This window comes from Plectropomus leopardus, chromosome 12 (assembly GCF_026936395.1).
Source record: "Plectropomus leopardus strain MGB_pleo_1.0 chromosome 12, ASM2693639v1, whole genome shotgun sequence".
NCBI classification, from domain to species: Eukaryota; Metazoa; Chordata; class Actinopteri; order Perciformes; family Serranidae; genus Plectropomus; species Plectropomus leopardus.
Window position 1 is genome coordinate 19,642,818 of NC_142187.1, and position 14,828 is coordinate 19,657,645.

Sequence of the window (14,828 nt, forward strand, 5' to 3'; positions counted from 1 at the left end):
GAGGGCTTTTATTTTGAAAGGGAAGATGGAGTAAAACAGATGTCTTTGTATTTCCTCATCTCTGTGACAGACTTTTAAACTGCAGTAAAAGGCAGATAGAGTCAACATAATTATGAGAACATCTTCACTGTCTAGTCCTGCTGACAAAGTTGCGCTGGCTGTAAGAAACAGAAAAAAGGGTAGCCCAGAAGTTGTTTTTATTCTAAGTTAGCCACATTGTCTTTATGATGGACACGCCAACTATAAATATAACTGGCCACAAAAAAAACAGAAAATCGGGGAGCCCAGTAGTTGGTTTTCTCTTTAAAACAAAAAGCAAATGACAAAAAAGAAACTAAAATACAGTTTGTACAAAACTGTATGTTTGAAATTGGCCTGGTATAGGTTTATAGACTAAATTTCAACTTGCATACTAATTTTGTATAAGGCATATTTATTTTTTGTAACAAGAGTTTCAAAGTAGTTTATCAGAGATGAACAGAAATCAAAGAAGGCAATGCAAATTTGTCAAATAGGTTTATTGCATAAACATATTTAGGGATAAGTTTATCCCTTTGAAACCTGAGAAAATTGGCTTCATTTCATTCAAAAACATGGAACGATGGCAATGAGACACTTAACCAAAAATTACCCAAAAATTAGCAAGAAAAAAGCAAAGTTACAAAAAAAATAACCTGAAAAAAGGATATTACCTGAAATAAACAAGGCTAAAAAATAGTACATTAAAAATAAAAATAAAAATAAATCTCTTACATAATTTTAAATATAAAATAAAATTTTAGTTTGTTAATTTTCTTAAATCTCCATTTCTCTCTTTATTTAAAGCAAATTTTCAGGTCATTTTCTCGTCACTTTTTGCTGATTTGTTGCAATTTGAGGGATACATCTTGTCAAGTTGCTCATTGCCTTTTTTCTCATGTTTAAAAAGAAATCTAACCAGTTTGCTCAGGTTTGAAAGATTTAAAAGCTTAAGAAAGGCATCTGAACGTAGCACAAGAAAACTGATGTCGTCCCAGGTTTCAAAGGGTTAAATACTAAATCCCAGCACAACAGAATACAGAAAATATTTAAAAACAAAACAAAAACAATCTATTTGCAATCAGCAATTTCAAACTGTTTTAAATGCTATAAGATATCGCCCAAAATCCAATGTAATCAAAATGTTATCCCAAACATTCTGTCAGATGGTATACTTTTGTCAAATAATGTACATTTTCCTCATCTTTATTCAGTAGGTTTATACCTAATAACTCACACTGTGGTATTTTGCAATAGCTTCTGCGCATCAGTAACAGCTGCATTAAAGCTTTAAGTTGCAAATTGCTTTTTCATGCCTTATCGTGATTACATATTAAAACTCTTGAAGGTAGTGTCTCTCATCTTTAATAAGAGTTACTTATTCAGGAGATGAAAGCAGCATCTGCACTGCTGTCAGCTGCTTCTGGAAAATTTCTTTTGGAAGTTTGGAGTTACACTGCGGTGAAAGTTTCCCTTCCTCCCAGCTGTCGGTCTCATCACTATTTTTGGCCTTTCTTCATAGCTCTTTGTACTTCTTCCTTAGCTTGTCCCTTTTGGCCTTGTTTCTTTTCCAGTCCTCTCATTTGTATGTGTCAGTAAAGATGACGAGGGAGAAAAGAGTAATCCAGATGAGGAAGGTGGGTGTGGAGTAAAGAGATGGAGGAGGAGGAGCTGCCAGTACTTTGTGAGGACTACTTTGTACTGTGTCAACCAGTACCAATAAAGCCATAAAGATTGAATGTTTGAATTACAAAGAAAGAAATAAACTAAAATTCACATTGAGTTTATTTCTTTCCATTTACAGCAATCATGTGGTAGGCACCATTCCTGATAGAGCCATCTGCAACAATGTGTTGCTTAGTCATACTGTTACTGTTGAAAATCAATCATCCTGTCCCATGACAGTAACTGGTGGTCATTTTTTTTTTTAAAAAAAAAGGGTGTCATTGGGCAGAATTCACTAATGACTGCTGGTTCAATCATCAATGCAAAAAGGAGCAGCTACCAAAAGTAGCTGATAACTGGTGATGGTAAAACTATCTTACTTAACATTACTCACCCTTGACCAGGACACTAAACCCCAAAATATTTCTTCTCTCACTGCACTTCCCTGTGTTTTTTCCCCTCTCTGATAAAATGTATATAAGTGTATGTATGGATTGGAAGTATAAAAACAAATTGTTTGCTTTATTTCTTTTTTCTCTGTCCTCATAGCATGGAAAGATGGTTGAAATACCTTTCAGTCTCTGACAGTATTCAGTCTTTTCTGGCATAATTTTATGTTAGAATATTTAATGATTCCTTTGTTTGACATAGATGTAACACATTTCCGGTGTCTCTAACACTGTTTTATATTATATATAGTCCACAGACACACTTTTTTACTTTGGATACTATAAAACTGAAATGTTACAATCACCACTTTCAGATGTTTTAACATAGTAAACAAGTGCAGGTGAAGACAGCAAACAATTTGATGTTACATCTTTGTTTCTGTGGCCTTCAAAGGGCCAGAAAAAAAAAACTCAATCAACCCCCATCTCCCTCAGTATATAAGTGAACTTGTTCATTTTACTGAATAAAGTGACAGCTAGAGGCAGCAGTTTAAAAACATTAGGCAAACAAAATGTTTCTATAGAATTCATCATTTTATAATCGAATCAGGGCACATAGGATTCCGATTTTCCTTGGCTGCAAGTTCATTTTTTATGCACCAGAGGGAGTCGGTGCACATTTACTTCATGAGGGCTTCGCTCTGCACTTTAATAATGCTTTTTTGTTTTTATTTGACAGAGAGAAGATCCAACAGTTCAAGACAGAGAAAAGTCTGGAGCAACATATTGAAGGTGAAATGGCAAGGTAAGCCACGTTTGACACTTTGACCCTCGTTATTGATCCCTTCTCACTTGTCTGTGGAGTGTGTGCATGCTTGTTAGGCCTTATGTCTGTGCAAGCATACTCTGACAAATACAGACACACAAGTTCATGCCTTTTCCTTCTCAGAAACGCACTGCATTTACCCAAGCATGTGGTCACATGACGAGTGCGAGTGGTGATAATCGCTCTCCTAGGGCTATGTCTTTGAGGTCATTTTGATGGGACGCAACCCATAAGAGGGCAGATGTTGGAAGCAAAAGGAACACTTTCATCTCCTCTGTGAAATTTGTGTGTCCAATCTGATAATGATAGGAGGACACACTTTACACACACTTAAAGGGCGAGACACAAGAAGAGAGGAAATGTATCCTGGAACTGTCTGTCTCTGGGTGACCCCGTCTGTCTTGACAGCATGCACGGTGGATAATGGCTATTCCCTTATAGGATCCACCTATAACAACCATTCACTAGTGTCATGTGACTTGTTAGGGTAGTACTTAATGATACGTTTCTTTTAATTCCTGCCGCTCTAAAAGAGATTTCTACACACTGAAAACACCAAAAATAGAAGACTTAAAGAAGTATTTCACTGACTCTCACATAAAAATAGGCCGTCTCTGCAGTAGAAGGACACAAACACTTTTGAAAAAACAGAGAAAATGTTTGCTTTTGCTCAAGAGGTAGAAAATCTACAACTACCAGAATGCTTTGAGCCTGACATAATTTGAAATGCTCTGTGTGAAACAATAAAAAACATGTTTCTGTTAAAAAAATGAGGTAAGAAATATACTACTCAGCAACAGAATATTGGTTTATATTTAATCAGAGCTTCTTAGTTTTACTGTTTGATCACAGTTTTGTTTGGCCCCAGTTTTCACTGTGCAGGAAGCAGTATGGCACCTACTTCCTGTTCACAAACTCTCGCCATCATGGTGAAATGGTCATTAAAATAAGTTTCTGAAAACATTTTAAATGAGAAAAGGTAATTAAGTTACATAATCTTTATTTATATTTGATCAGCACTGCCTAGCCTTACCGTTTGACCAGGTTTCGGTCGGCGTTTGAAAGACAGAAAGAGAGGTGGGTGTGTCTCTTGATCTGCTTTATACTCTGTGATTACATGGTTGTGGCGGCATCGGTTGTAGGCAGTTGGTGGGCAATACAAAAATGTGAAAGTACAGCCTGTAGTTTAAGCAACAGCTCGAGAGCCAGTGAAACTCTGGCCACTGGTCAGATGGAGAAAAGTTTAACACACTATATCTACGTCTACTTCCCACATTGTTTTGATACAACGCTTGTTGAGTGCTAAAATAGCCTATTAAATGAAATACCTATGCTTTTTTGTTACACTCCAATCTTTTAAAGTAAAACAACTAAACTAATAACTTTTTAGCCCCTGGCTGATTATGAAGCCCCTTGACGTCCAGTAGAACTTAAAGGGAGAAGGGGGGAAGGGTTTTTGTAGGGATTAGGGAACAAAAGGATCCTTCTCTGTCATCAAAGAGGATCTGCTCCAAACTCATCCCCTGCTCTGTGGCGACAGCTTTTTATTTTTCGGGAGAGGGGAGTGACGGCTGGTGGGAGGAGGGAGAGTGGGCTGTAGTGGGAGAGTTTGATGGCAGTAGGGGCTGCAGATTTCAAAGTAATCGTTAACTTTAAGCCCCCCAGTCCCTGTGAAATGAAGCCCTCTGTCCCAGACACAGTGTTGCCTGTGGCTCCCAGTGGAAGCCTGCCACCCCTCCTTTTTTTTCCCCAGGCTTTTGTCACAGTGGCATTTAAGTGGCATTACTCATCATCTAGATGACCAAGTGAAGGAGTCCCCTTTGAGAAAGCTGAAAGAGATGGATTTTGACTCCTGGGACCGGTGTTGCCTCTTAAAACAACACTAAGTGGAGATAAATATCCACTGTGTTATTGTGATTCAGCTAAACTCAATTGAGACATCCTCTTGAATCATAACTGACCTAATAACCCAAACCTAGTGAAGTGACAATCTCATTATAATGTTCTAAAACAAAGGAAATGATGACTGAAAAGAGAATGTGTTCGAAGCCTGATTTATACAAAACATATCCAGAGAAATTAAATTAGACATTTCTGTTATTGCACACTTCCCTGTAACCAGAGACATTTGAGAGTGATCTGGGTGCGGACCAAGTCATGGATTTGTATGTTCTCACAGTTTATATGAAAGTAAACTTAAGCCCATCATATGATTGAAGACCCCTTGGAATTCATCTACATTTCCATTGTTTCACTGCTTTACAACACTACTTATTTTGGCCCCCTCAAAAACAAAGAGGTTGGTGATATATGGATCAAAAACCAAAACTGAGGACATTTAGGATGATAAAATATGGATATGGCACTGAGAATTATTTTTTATGTAATTTAACTCAAAAGCAAAGATGGCAGCTTGAGAAGGGTTTAGGATAGAGTCACACTCTAGGAGTTAGGGCGGAGAGGTGAAGTGGGGAAATATGCTCATGATATTTTGATTTTATCTTGAATTGTGCAGCAATTTGTAAAGCCTGTTTCAATATGAGTGCTATAAATTAAGCATCAATTATCTGTCTGTATGAAATATCACCATGTTGATGGTTTACAGGTACATGTGATGAATTGGTGCTACTAAGACTATTAATAGCCACAGCTGTGCGTAATGGTCGCGTTTAATGACAGCTGTTTTGTCGGAGAAGCTTGCCAATGTGAAAGTCTCTTAAGAAGCTAGTGTTTACCACAGACTTTATTCAAGACTTGTAACCAAAAACCCATTGACTTTGAGACGAGGGAACCAGAGGTGCTGAAATGCTAACATTTCTGGGTTTTAGGACTCATTACTGGGATTCTGTTTTGTGTCAGTCTTCTCTGCAAATTCTGAATGTGAAGCTCTTGTGGTTTTGTTATTTCTCATGTCATTCCAAGCATGTGAAAGCATAGTTTATGCATCTGAGCAGGGTGTGGACAGAAATATGGGACAAAATGTGTCCTGTATTGATTCAGTAAGGGATAGTATATCATGCTTTTCAATAGGGGACAATCCCATATTATAGGGGAACGGTGGCAACCCTAGAAGGGAGAGACCCGTGGTCGGCTCGTAACTGCTCTCCACACCTAGGGCAGGGAAAATCCCGATGGTTAGGCCTATAATGCTTTGGACTTTACTGAAAACAGAGCCAAATTTGCCGGGCTTAACGATAGCACACTTTTGTACATTCTTTGGACAATATTATCAATATTATTCTAAACTATCCAACTACAAAAAAACATAAACCTACCAAGGAAAAGATTGCCATCTGCATTCAGTATCTTAACAATCTTCTTGCATTCGCGAGATAAAGCGCAAAGACTCTACTGTGTTGTCTGGCAGATACACAAAAGGCAGTACCCCAATTTCATATGTGATGATGTAAACTAAGTAAATCTAATAGGTGAAACTATTAATACATTTTATGGTAGACCCATTAAATACACTTAGTTTTACTGTCAGATAGATGTTGTGAACCACAGTGAGGAGGTAAAGCCACGTTCGACATGATGACCTTCTGTTGTCTCATTAAGCCACTTGTTATCAACTGTTTTTTTTTTTTAAAGATTCTTAAAAGCGACAAAATTCACGTGTTTTATTCACAATCGTATTTAACGTCATCAAACAAAACTTGAAAATCTTTTTGTTTATGTTAGTCACAGACCTTAGTACAGGCATCTAACCTAAAGCCTGTTCAAAATACCCCACTGACTTAGAGACGAGGGAACTGGAAGGCAAATTTGCGTTGATAGGATGGCAAAGTCACAGCCTGCCTTAATTTGCTGTTCTCTGCTTCTGATTGGCTTGCCCTGACAGTGACATCACTCCTTTTGCCTAAACCTAACCAATACAACCAACAAAGGTAAAGACTGCTAACTACTCAGTCAGAGGGAGAGGAGCGCAGGTTATGCCTTTGCTATCCTAAGAAATGCAAATTTACAACTGGGAGTGCTAAAATGCTAACTCATTTCTATTGATGTGTCACACATACATTATTGGAACCAGTGGTGGAATGTAACGAAGTACAAATACACATATACTGTACTTAAGTATACATTTAAGGCACTTGTACTTAACTTGAATCTTTTGTTTTCATCCCACTTTGTACTTTTACTCCACAACATTTCAAAATGAAATATTGTATTTTTTTAATCACTGTATTTATCTGAACACTGTTGTTACTAGTTACTTTACAAATTAGGATTTTTTCATGAAAAACATAAAAGTACATAAAATATGGTCTTTTTTAATAACTTTAACAACCCAATAGTTTACAAGTACAGCTGAAATGATTGGTCGATTAGTCAATTAGCTGATCAACAGATATGGCAACTACTTTGATGACATTTAAGTCATTTTATTTATTTTTTAAAATCTTTTTCAATTTTTTTTTTTGTATTTTAAAGGTATTGAGATTATTGGGTGTTTTTTTTCCCCTGAATTGGGTACTTTGGCAATTATATTAATGGACATTTCTGTCATTTTATTTCTTTTCTTCCTTTTTGGAAATAATTTGGATTTTTCTTTTTAAAAAGATTTTTCTGAATAGGGTACTTTAAGTACATTTTCCTGATTATATCCGTACTTTTACCTATTAATATTTTTACAGAGTATTTTCACAATGTGGTATAAGCTATTATATACTTATTTAAATAAAGGAACTGAATACTTCCTCCACCACTGATACAAACATATTGTATTGTATTTTAGTTTCACACTTTATGCTGTGATTTAATTTAAATATTTTTCAGACTACCTATAGTGGATAGTTTGCAAGAGTAACTCGAGCCATGATGCTAATACAACCATCCATTTAGGTCAAAAAAGGCCTTTTATAGGAGGGGTATTAGTCATGGTAGAAACAGCACAAATGTCACAAATGACATTAACAATGTCTCTGTTCTGTGTGTCCCAGTAAGTCATGACAGTGAGCCACCAGGACCCTGAAACTGAAGCAGCTAAATGGAATTCAGCCATTATTCATTTAATTATTTACACCTGAGACACGAATCCATAAAAAAGGCAGAAAAAGAGTTCACAAGGTGCATGACTTCATGTTCGTAACACTGGCATCTATAAGGATTTTTAAGCACATAATCTGACAAGTTGATTTTACTTAAAATAATCTTGGAAACCAATTGCCTTGGAAAAAGAAAGTCAATATAACTATTAATCTTAACTTATGTTTACTTTATATGGAAGTGCTAAGTTTACTCAACATTTAGGTGTATTTACTTACTGAGGTTTTTTAACTTAAAAATAACAAGTGTCGTTACCTTGTTCTTTGTAAGTGTTTGCAAGTTTTGTAAACCAAGTTAATCTGACTTAACTTGATCACAACAAAGAGGATTTTGCCAGTAAGGAAGTTTAGAGATCTGCAAGTTCTGCTTTGTTAACATGTTTAAGAATATACAAATATGAGTTTGAAACCAGCAAAATACAAATATATAGTGCCGTAAAGTTGGTTGACTGAAGTTGCTAAAACTTGGAAAGATTGAGTTAATTAAGCTCATTTTTAATTTACAACAACTTCACACAATTAAGTAAGTATAACCAAATTTTAAGTAAGCTTAACAATTAGGAAGTAAGTTAACATTATTAAGACTAATAGTTATATTTTCTTACATATTTCAAGGCAATTGGTTTCCTAGATTTTTTTAAAACCAACTTGTCAGATTTTACAGTATAGATTTCCCTTTTTTTTTTCCAAATACTGACCAGGTTAGTTTTGAGTAGTTCTGTAGCCTGCAATGGGTCACATTACATTAGAAGTGAGGGAACTGAAGTTGCTTGCCTCAGTATCAGGTCGGCTCTTCAACATGCACATTAACCAAGTGAGGATGAGCGAGAACAGCGCGAGGACACTGGCAACAAACAAACAGATAGGGCCGACGGGCCATGTAGTGTGATTGAAGTTCTGCACAAAGATGAGGCCCAGAAGTAAAAGCACCACCATGGACAGGAAAGAGAAGATGGCGCAGCCGCAGCCGCTCAGAAACGCGACTTGTTTGCAAGTGTGACAGTTGCTCTCTTGGGACGCGGCTGAAGAGACGGCCGGAGCTGCGGGGGTGTCTGTGTTTGATGAGTCCGCAGGCTCGTGCGTTTCAATCGGGAGCGATTCTGTCAGCGCGATGTTGTCGGGGAGGTTGTGAACCCGATACTCCGGCACTATAGTGCGCTGGCGACACACAGGGCAGCCGATCCTCCATCCTCGGCCCTGCCGGGAGTGCAGAGCGTCGAGGCACTCGGTGCAGAAGGTGTGGGAGCAGCCCAGTAGTTTGGGAGTGTGGCGGTCCAGGTCGAAGTAGTTGTAGCATATTTTGCACTCGTATACGTCGTTGGGAAGCGAGTCGGTCACGTCAGATGGAGCTGAGCTACCATCGCCTCCCGTATCTACCGCATCCGCCATAATCCGTCTAATAGGGGCACAAAAACAGCTTTATTTCATGACAGTGTCCATCTACATGAATGATCGAGCATATACTGTGGAGTATTTCCGGGTGGGAAAATTCCCGGATGACAACAAAGCGTTGTAAAGTAATAAAAAATAATGATCAGTCCTGTTAGATGTCGTGTCTCGGTTGTTCGATCACAGACTTGTTGCAGAACTGGCCCGGAGCACAACCCGTGGTAGTGGACAGGGACAAGACTATAGGCTCTTCATTGTTGCGATGAACTAAACCCAGTTTACAGCAAAAAAAACATGCAGTAGATAAACTAGTTCAAATTGATTTACCAATCTGTGTCACCTGGCGTGTCACAAGTTTGAGTTGTGTAGAAGAGGTGGATTTTATAGCTCCACTTACTCATATGATCAGACTCCAGCGCCTGCAGCGACGGTAAAGAGCACCGTGTTTTGTTCCTTTGGTTTTCAGCACCACGGGCAGTGGACAGCGCCGAGCAGTGAGATCAGCAATGACTCAGCTGCAGCTCAGCACCGCCGCTGTCCTCTGGGTTTTTTTTAATGGAGTCTGAATACCAGTCATTATTGTAGATACCAGACTATATGCTTTATCTGCTACTTTACAAAGATGGATAGTTTGCAGTTGGACAGGCGTGATGTATTTGCAAATGGGCTTTCCCTCTCAAGCAAGTGCAGTGAGGGCTCATCTTCCACTTTAAACATTCCTTTACTTCCCATAGCTCAATAGCTGCTCTTTACTAAGAAATCCTATAGGCAGAGTGTGCAATGTTACTTTTGAAATGAAATTTGTTACAGATAACTAGTTACCCTGTGGGAAAAAAATGTAGTGAGTAATGTAACTATTTTAATAACTTTGTCAAAGTAATATAACTTATTGCATTTTCTAATGAATGTTATAATAATTCATTACTTTTCTGACATGGTTTAAAAACTGGACAATCATGTTCAAAGGTCCTTAAAACATAACTTTAAAACAGGAATTGTAAACCTCACAACTCCACACTGATTACTGCCAATCTTTAATTTAAAGTGACTTAATATAACAAAGAATATAGACAAATAAACTTTTTACCCTCAAAATATATTCATAGGTAACCCCTTGTAATCCCCAACATTTTTGATTAGTGACAGTAATTGTAGTATTAAAATTACATTTATTTTGTTATTTATTTACAGAACTCCGTTCATAGGTGTATATGTCAGGGGGCCGCAGGGGACATGTCTCATCAATAATATAATAATGTAATAAAGTAGCAGATGACTTTTTTTTAAAACGATCCAAAACATTTACACCATATATTGATGCAGAAAAGGCACAAGAATGCAGAAAATTAAGTGTTTGATGAAGATTTTCTGGTAGATGACTCCCCAAACCTTCTGTGTCATATGTGTCCCCCACTTTGTTTAAATAGAAAAAAATGAAGTCTTTGACTGTGTTACATGTAACTAGTCAATCCCCAATACTGCACCAGTATGACACTGTAGGATGAAACTGCTTGATGTCTGTAGTTTGACAAAGTTTTGACAAGATCTGCAGTACCATAAATGAAAAACTTTCACATTACATTTACAGATGACTTTATAGACCATGAAAATGCATTTTCAAATATTCTTGAAATAATATGAAAAACAGAATCCACTGCTGGAAAATCACTGATTCCCCTATTAGACATCCTAATTGTCTCCATTCAGTAATGCAAAACCAGCATGCTGTAACACCATCCTAAAGTGTAATACCAAGAAAGAGCATCATGAGGGGAAATGATCTGTCTTTTGAGAAGTGAGTGAGTTTATATTTCATCTCTGTAGAAAGAGGTGCTTCATGGTGTCAGACAGTTAGGCCACACACTGTATGGGGTGTTGGACGTGTCATCATAAATTGAGCAAACATGTGCCCTCTTGTGGCTGAATTTATGCGTGCAGTTTGTACAGAGACACTAGAGACAGTAGAGTTGGGAAGTAGCATATTGTGTCTAACTGGATTACAGTCAAATACAATTACATGCAATCAATCACATCCTAACAGTGTAGTAACTGTAATGAGTTGCAGTTATTAGCAATAGTAATCAGATTAAAGATGCTTTTGTTACATTAGTCTTTAAAAGCATGTGTGGTAAGTGAAAAAAAGAGTTGGTGATAGAGAGGTTATAGTAATTTACATGTGTTATCATAGAATTAATGATAGTTGTTTTACTCTTCAAATTTGTACATTTCATAAGTAAAATAATTCACCAGTTATAAAATTCATGTTAACTCAAATCTTTTCAAATAATGTCCAAAACTCTTCGTATAATGCATGTTTTAATGCTATGAATATAGTTCCATGAGTCAAGAGTATAGGGCTGCAACCAACAATTACTTTCATTTTGATTATTTTCTTTATAATCAATTAGTTGTTTGGTCTTTGAAATGTCAGAAAATCATGAAAAAATTATGATTTTTTTTCCCCAAAGCCAAAGAAGATGTCTTTTAATGTCTTGTTTTGTCCACAACCCAAAGATAATTTGCTTACTGTCACAGAGAATTAAAGAAAGCAGATCATTTTCAATTCAAAAAGCTGGAATCAGATCACTTTGACTTAAAAAAAATAGTCAAATAGATTAATTGATCATCAATTTAGTTGGTGATTAATTTAGTAGTTGACAACTAATTGATTATTCAATTAACAGCTTCAGCTCCAGTCAAGAAATATTTGACATTACTGCGTTTTTATGCTTCATTTTCTAATATATATAAAAAGCAAAACTTAAGTACATAAATTGTGTGACCCTTGAAAGTATGCAATAAATTTTCAGCAAAGGAGTGGAATGTGTAATACATATTTTGTGATTTAAGAGCAAAAAATATTTGGCATTACACAGCTATTTCCACATCACTTTTAATACAGTGTTTTTTTCAGAGTTGCTACTCTTTACATAATATTGTACTGGATATGTCTCACATCTAAAATATATTTTTGCTTTTTATCAGAATGCATACGGCTTCTTTGGGGCAGTGTGAAATCCGTTTCAAAGAGTTGTCACAACACCAGATACAATGTCTCTCTTCCCTAAGACACACACTCTCTCTCACACACACACACTGAAGTAAAGGTGTAGTATATTGCAGGACAGATAAGAATCTTTATTGGAAGCAATGTTCATCATGAGACCATTTACTGTTAACTCACTATATTCAAGTCCTATTTGCTGCACTATTAAAGTAACCCCACATGCCCAGAGGCTGTATGGTTAACAAATGCTCTGCTTTTCTCTTTCTGAGCTCCCTCTCACCTGGGAGCACCTTGTGGCTCTTTGTTATGATAAGTGCAGTCAGTTTGAGTTCCCACTGAAGTGTTGTGGGTCATATGTATTTGATAAGATCAAACACATCATAAAAACAGTGCCTCTTTTGGAAGTACCTTGTAACGGTAACATCCCAAGGCTACTAATCACAGAGTGGATTTCCTCATTCTGAAGATGCTTATCTAAATGTCAGCCTGGCCATTCTTCTAATCTGCCTCTCCTATTTCACACAATGTGTGCTCTGTCGTCTTTGTGATGCAAAGCTCTTTTTAATTGTCACTGAGCTGCAGCGGGCCAATAAAGACAAAACATCAAACATGAACTGATGATATGTCACATAGAGCAATTAAAATCAGATGCAGTCCAATTAGTTTTGAAGGGCATCATAAACACACTTCCTGCTCACCTCCAATATATAACAGATTTAATACGTAAAGAAATGATCTTGTATGGCATTTACACAAAACATAATAGGTGGAAAACTTGTTTAATGAGGGTTTTCTTTCAACGAATTCAGTGTGAGACCACAGCTTTATTTAGGAACAGTGTCTGCACAACATGTGGCTAAGAAATGGTATATTTCCAAATGTGTGTTTAAAATATTGCAAAGAAAGAATTGGCAGAAGTAATCGTACTCTGTGTCAAAGCCTCGACTATAATTAGACCTCTGTGGGCGACTGCAGTATAGAAACAGACATTATGGCGTATTATTTAAAATTCCCTCACAGCAGTGGCAGGATCTCCTTAAGACCCATAAAGGTTAAGCACACAGTTTTACAACTGACTGTTGTTTTAACATATAAAGCATCAATAAAAACCCAAATGATATTGCAAATTTGGGATTTTTAACTTGTCACATTAAGCTGTACTTTTTCTCCTGCAGTTTAAGGAATGCATGACTGACTATTTTAATTTTGAGAACAAACTGAGGCCTCTTAGCTCAGCAGTTTACTCATGGTCAGAAATCACTGTGATGATCTGATTGCCTACAAACATCCATCTATATGTGATCTGATGGTGTGCTGTTAATCATGAACACTGAGCTGTATTGTGAGTCGCTCTGGAGAGATTTTTCCACTGTCGACGTAGACCTTATCGCTATAGGGCCACAGCCAAGATCAAAACAGCCTAAGGGTTATTAGACTAACTTTATCTTTAATGGACACAGAGCTAATTATTCTTCTTATTTGAAAATGTGTACGGTTTCAGAAATGCAGCCTTAAAAAGCCGCTGGCTTACTCTATGCGTATGCCTAGTAAATTCAACACACTATTTCTTTTCGGGGCCATTTTGTACTTTATTTTTGATGCATTTTGTCCACCACCACCACAGCGCATTTCTGCCTCAGCTTACCCCACTAATTGATTTGACACGGTAGATCCAATATCCTTTTCATGATAGTCAAACTTTAGTATGATAACTTTCTTTTCCCCTCCTCCCCATTCCTTCTTTTATGGACATATAATGTTTCCACATGTTCTGCGTCCACTGAACCTTTTTTTTCCACATGAAGTCTTACAGGAGGAATAAAAATATACTGGGCCACATGCTGTGGGATTCTGGGACAGAAAGATGACTATTTCCTGCTAGAGCGGTGGGTCAAACTATAATAAAACTTGGATAAACAAATGTCATCTAACAACCCTTGTACCCCCCTCAACATTTGGTGTTTTCTCACCTTTTATCAAACAAAAATCAGCCACAGCAGTTGCACCAGCTGGCTTCTTTTTGCTTATTCACAGGTAAGGTTCCACTCATCCTCCATGAGGTTGTGACAGTGTTTTCTTCTAGTATTGACAAATCTGATGGTGATCAGTGGATTGCCTGCCAGAGTGTCAGCTCTGATAATGCATCAGTTTGTCCCAAAGAGGTCATGACCAACCAGTCACTCATGGTATGCAGGTTGAGGAGGCATCTGAGCAGAATCAGCCAGTATATGGTCTTATTCCTATAGTGGGGGAGGGGGAAAGAATGTATCGGTCTATTAAACACGCCTAATTATCATAATTATCACAACTCTGCAAGCTTCAGAAAAGTCAAATGATCCCTCATGTGGTTCTGTGTGTCTATAATCGACCATTTGCACGGATGTGTTACACTGCCGTGTGGCTGAGCCACGGGGCCGCACAGCACCTTTTGTTAAAGTCCTGCGACTGTTAGACGACCGTGCAGAACTTTTGCGTGGGGTGTGGAGGAA

The 14,828-nt window shown here is 37.4% G+C and overlaps 1 pseudogene; it reads right to left on the bottom strand.

Annotated features, from left to right (window-relative positions):
* Positions 1–1,218: 1,218 nt before the first annotated feature.
* Positions 1,219–9,911, bottom strand: LOC121950958 (RING finger protein 228 pseudogene; annotated as a pseudogene).
* Between the last annotated feature and the right edge of the window lie 4,917 nt (positions 9,912–14,828).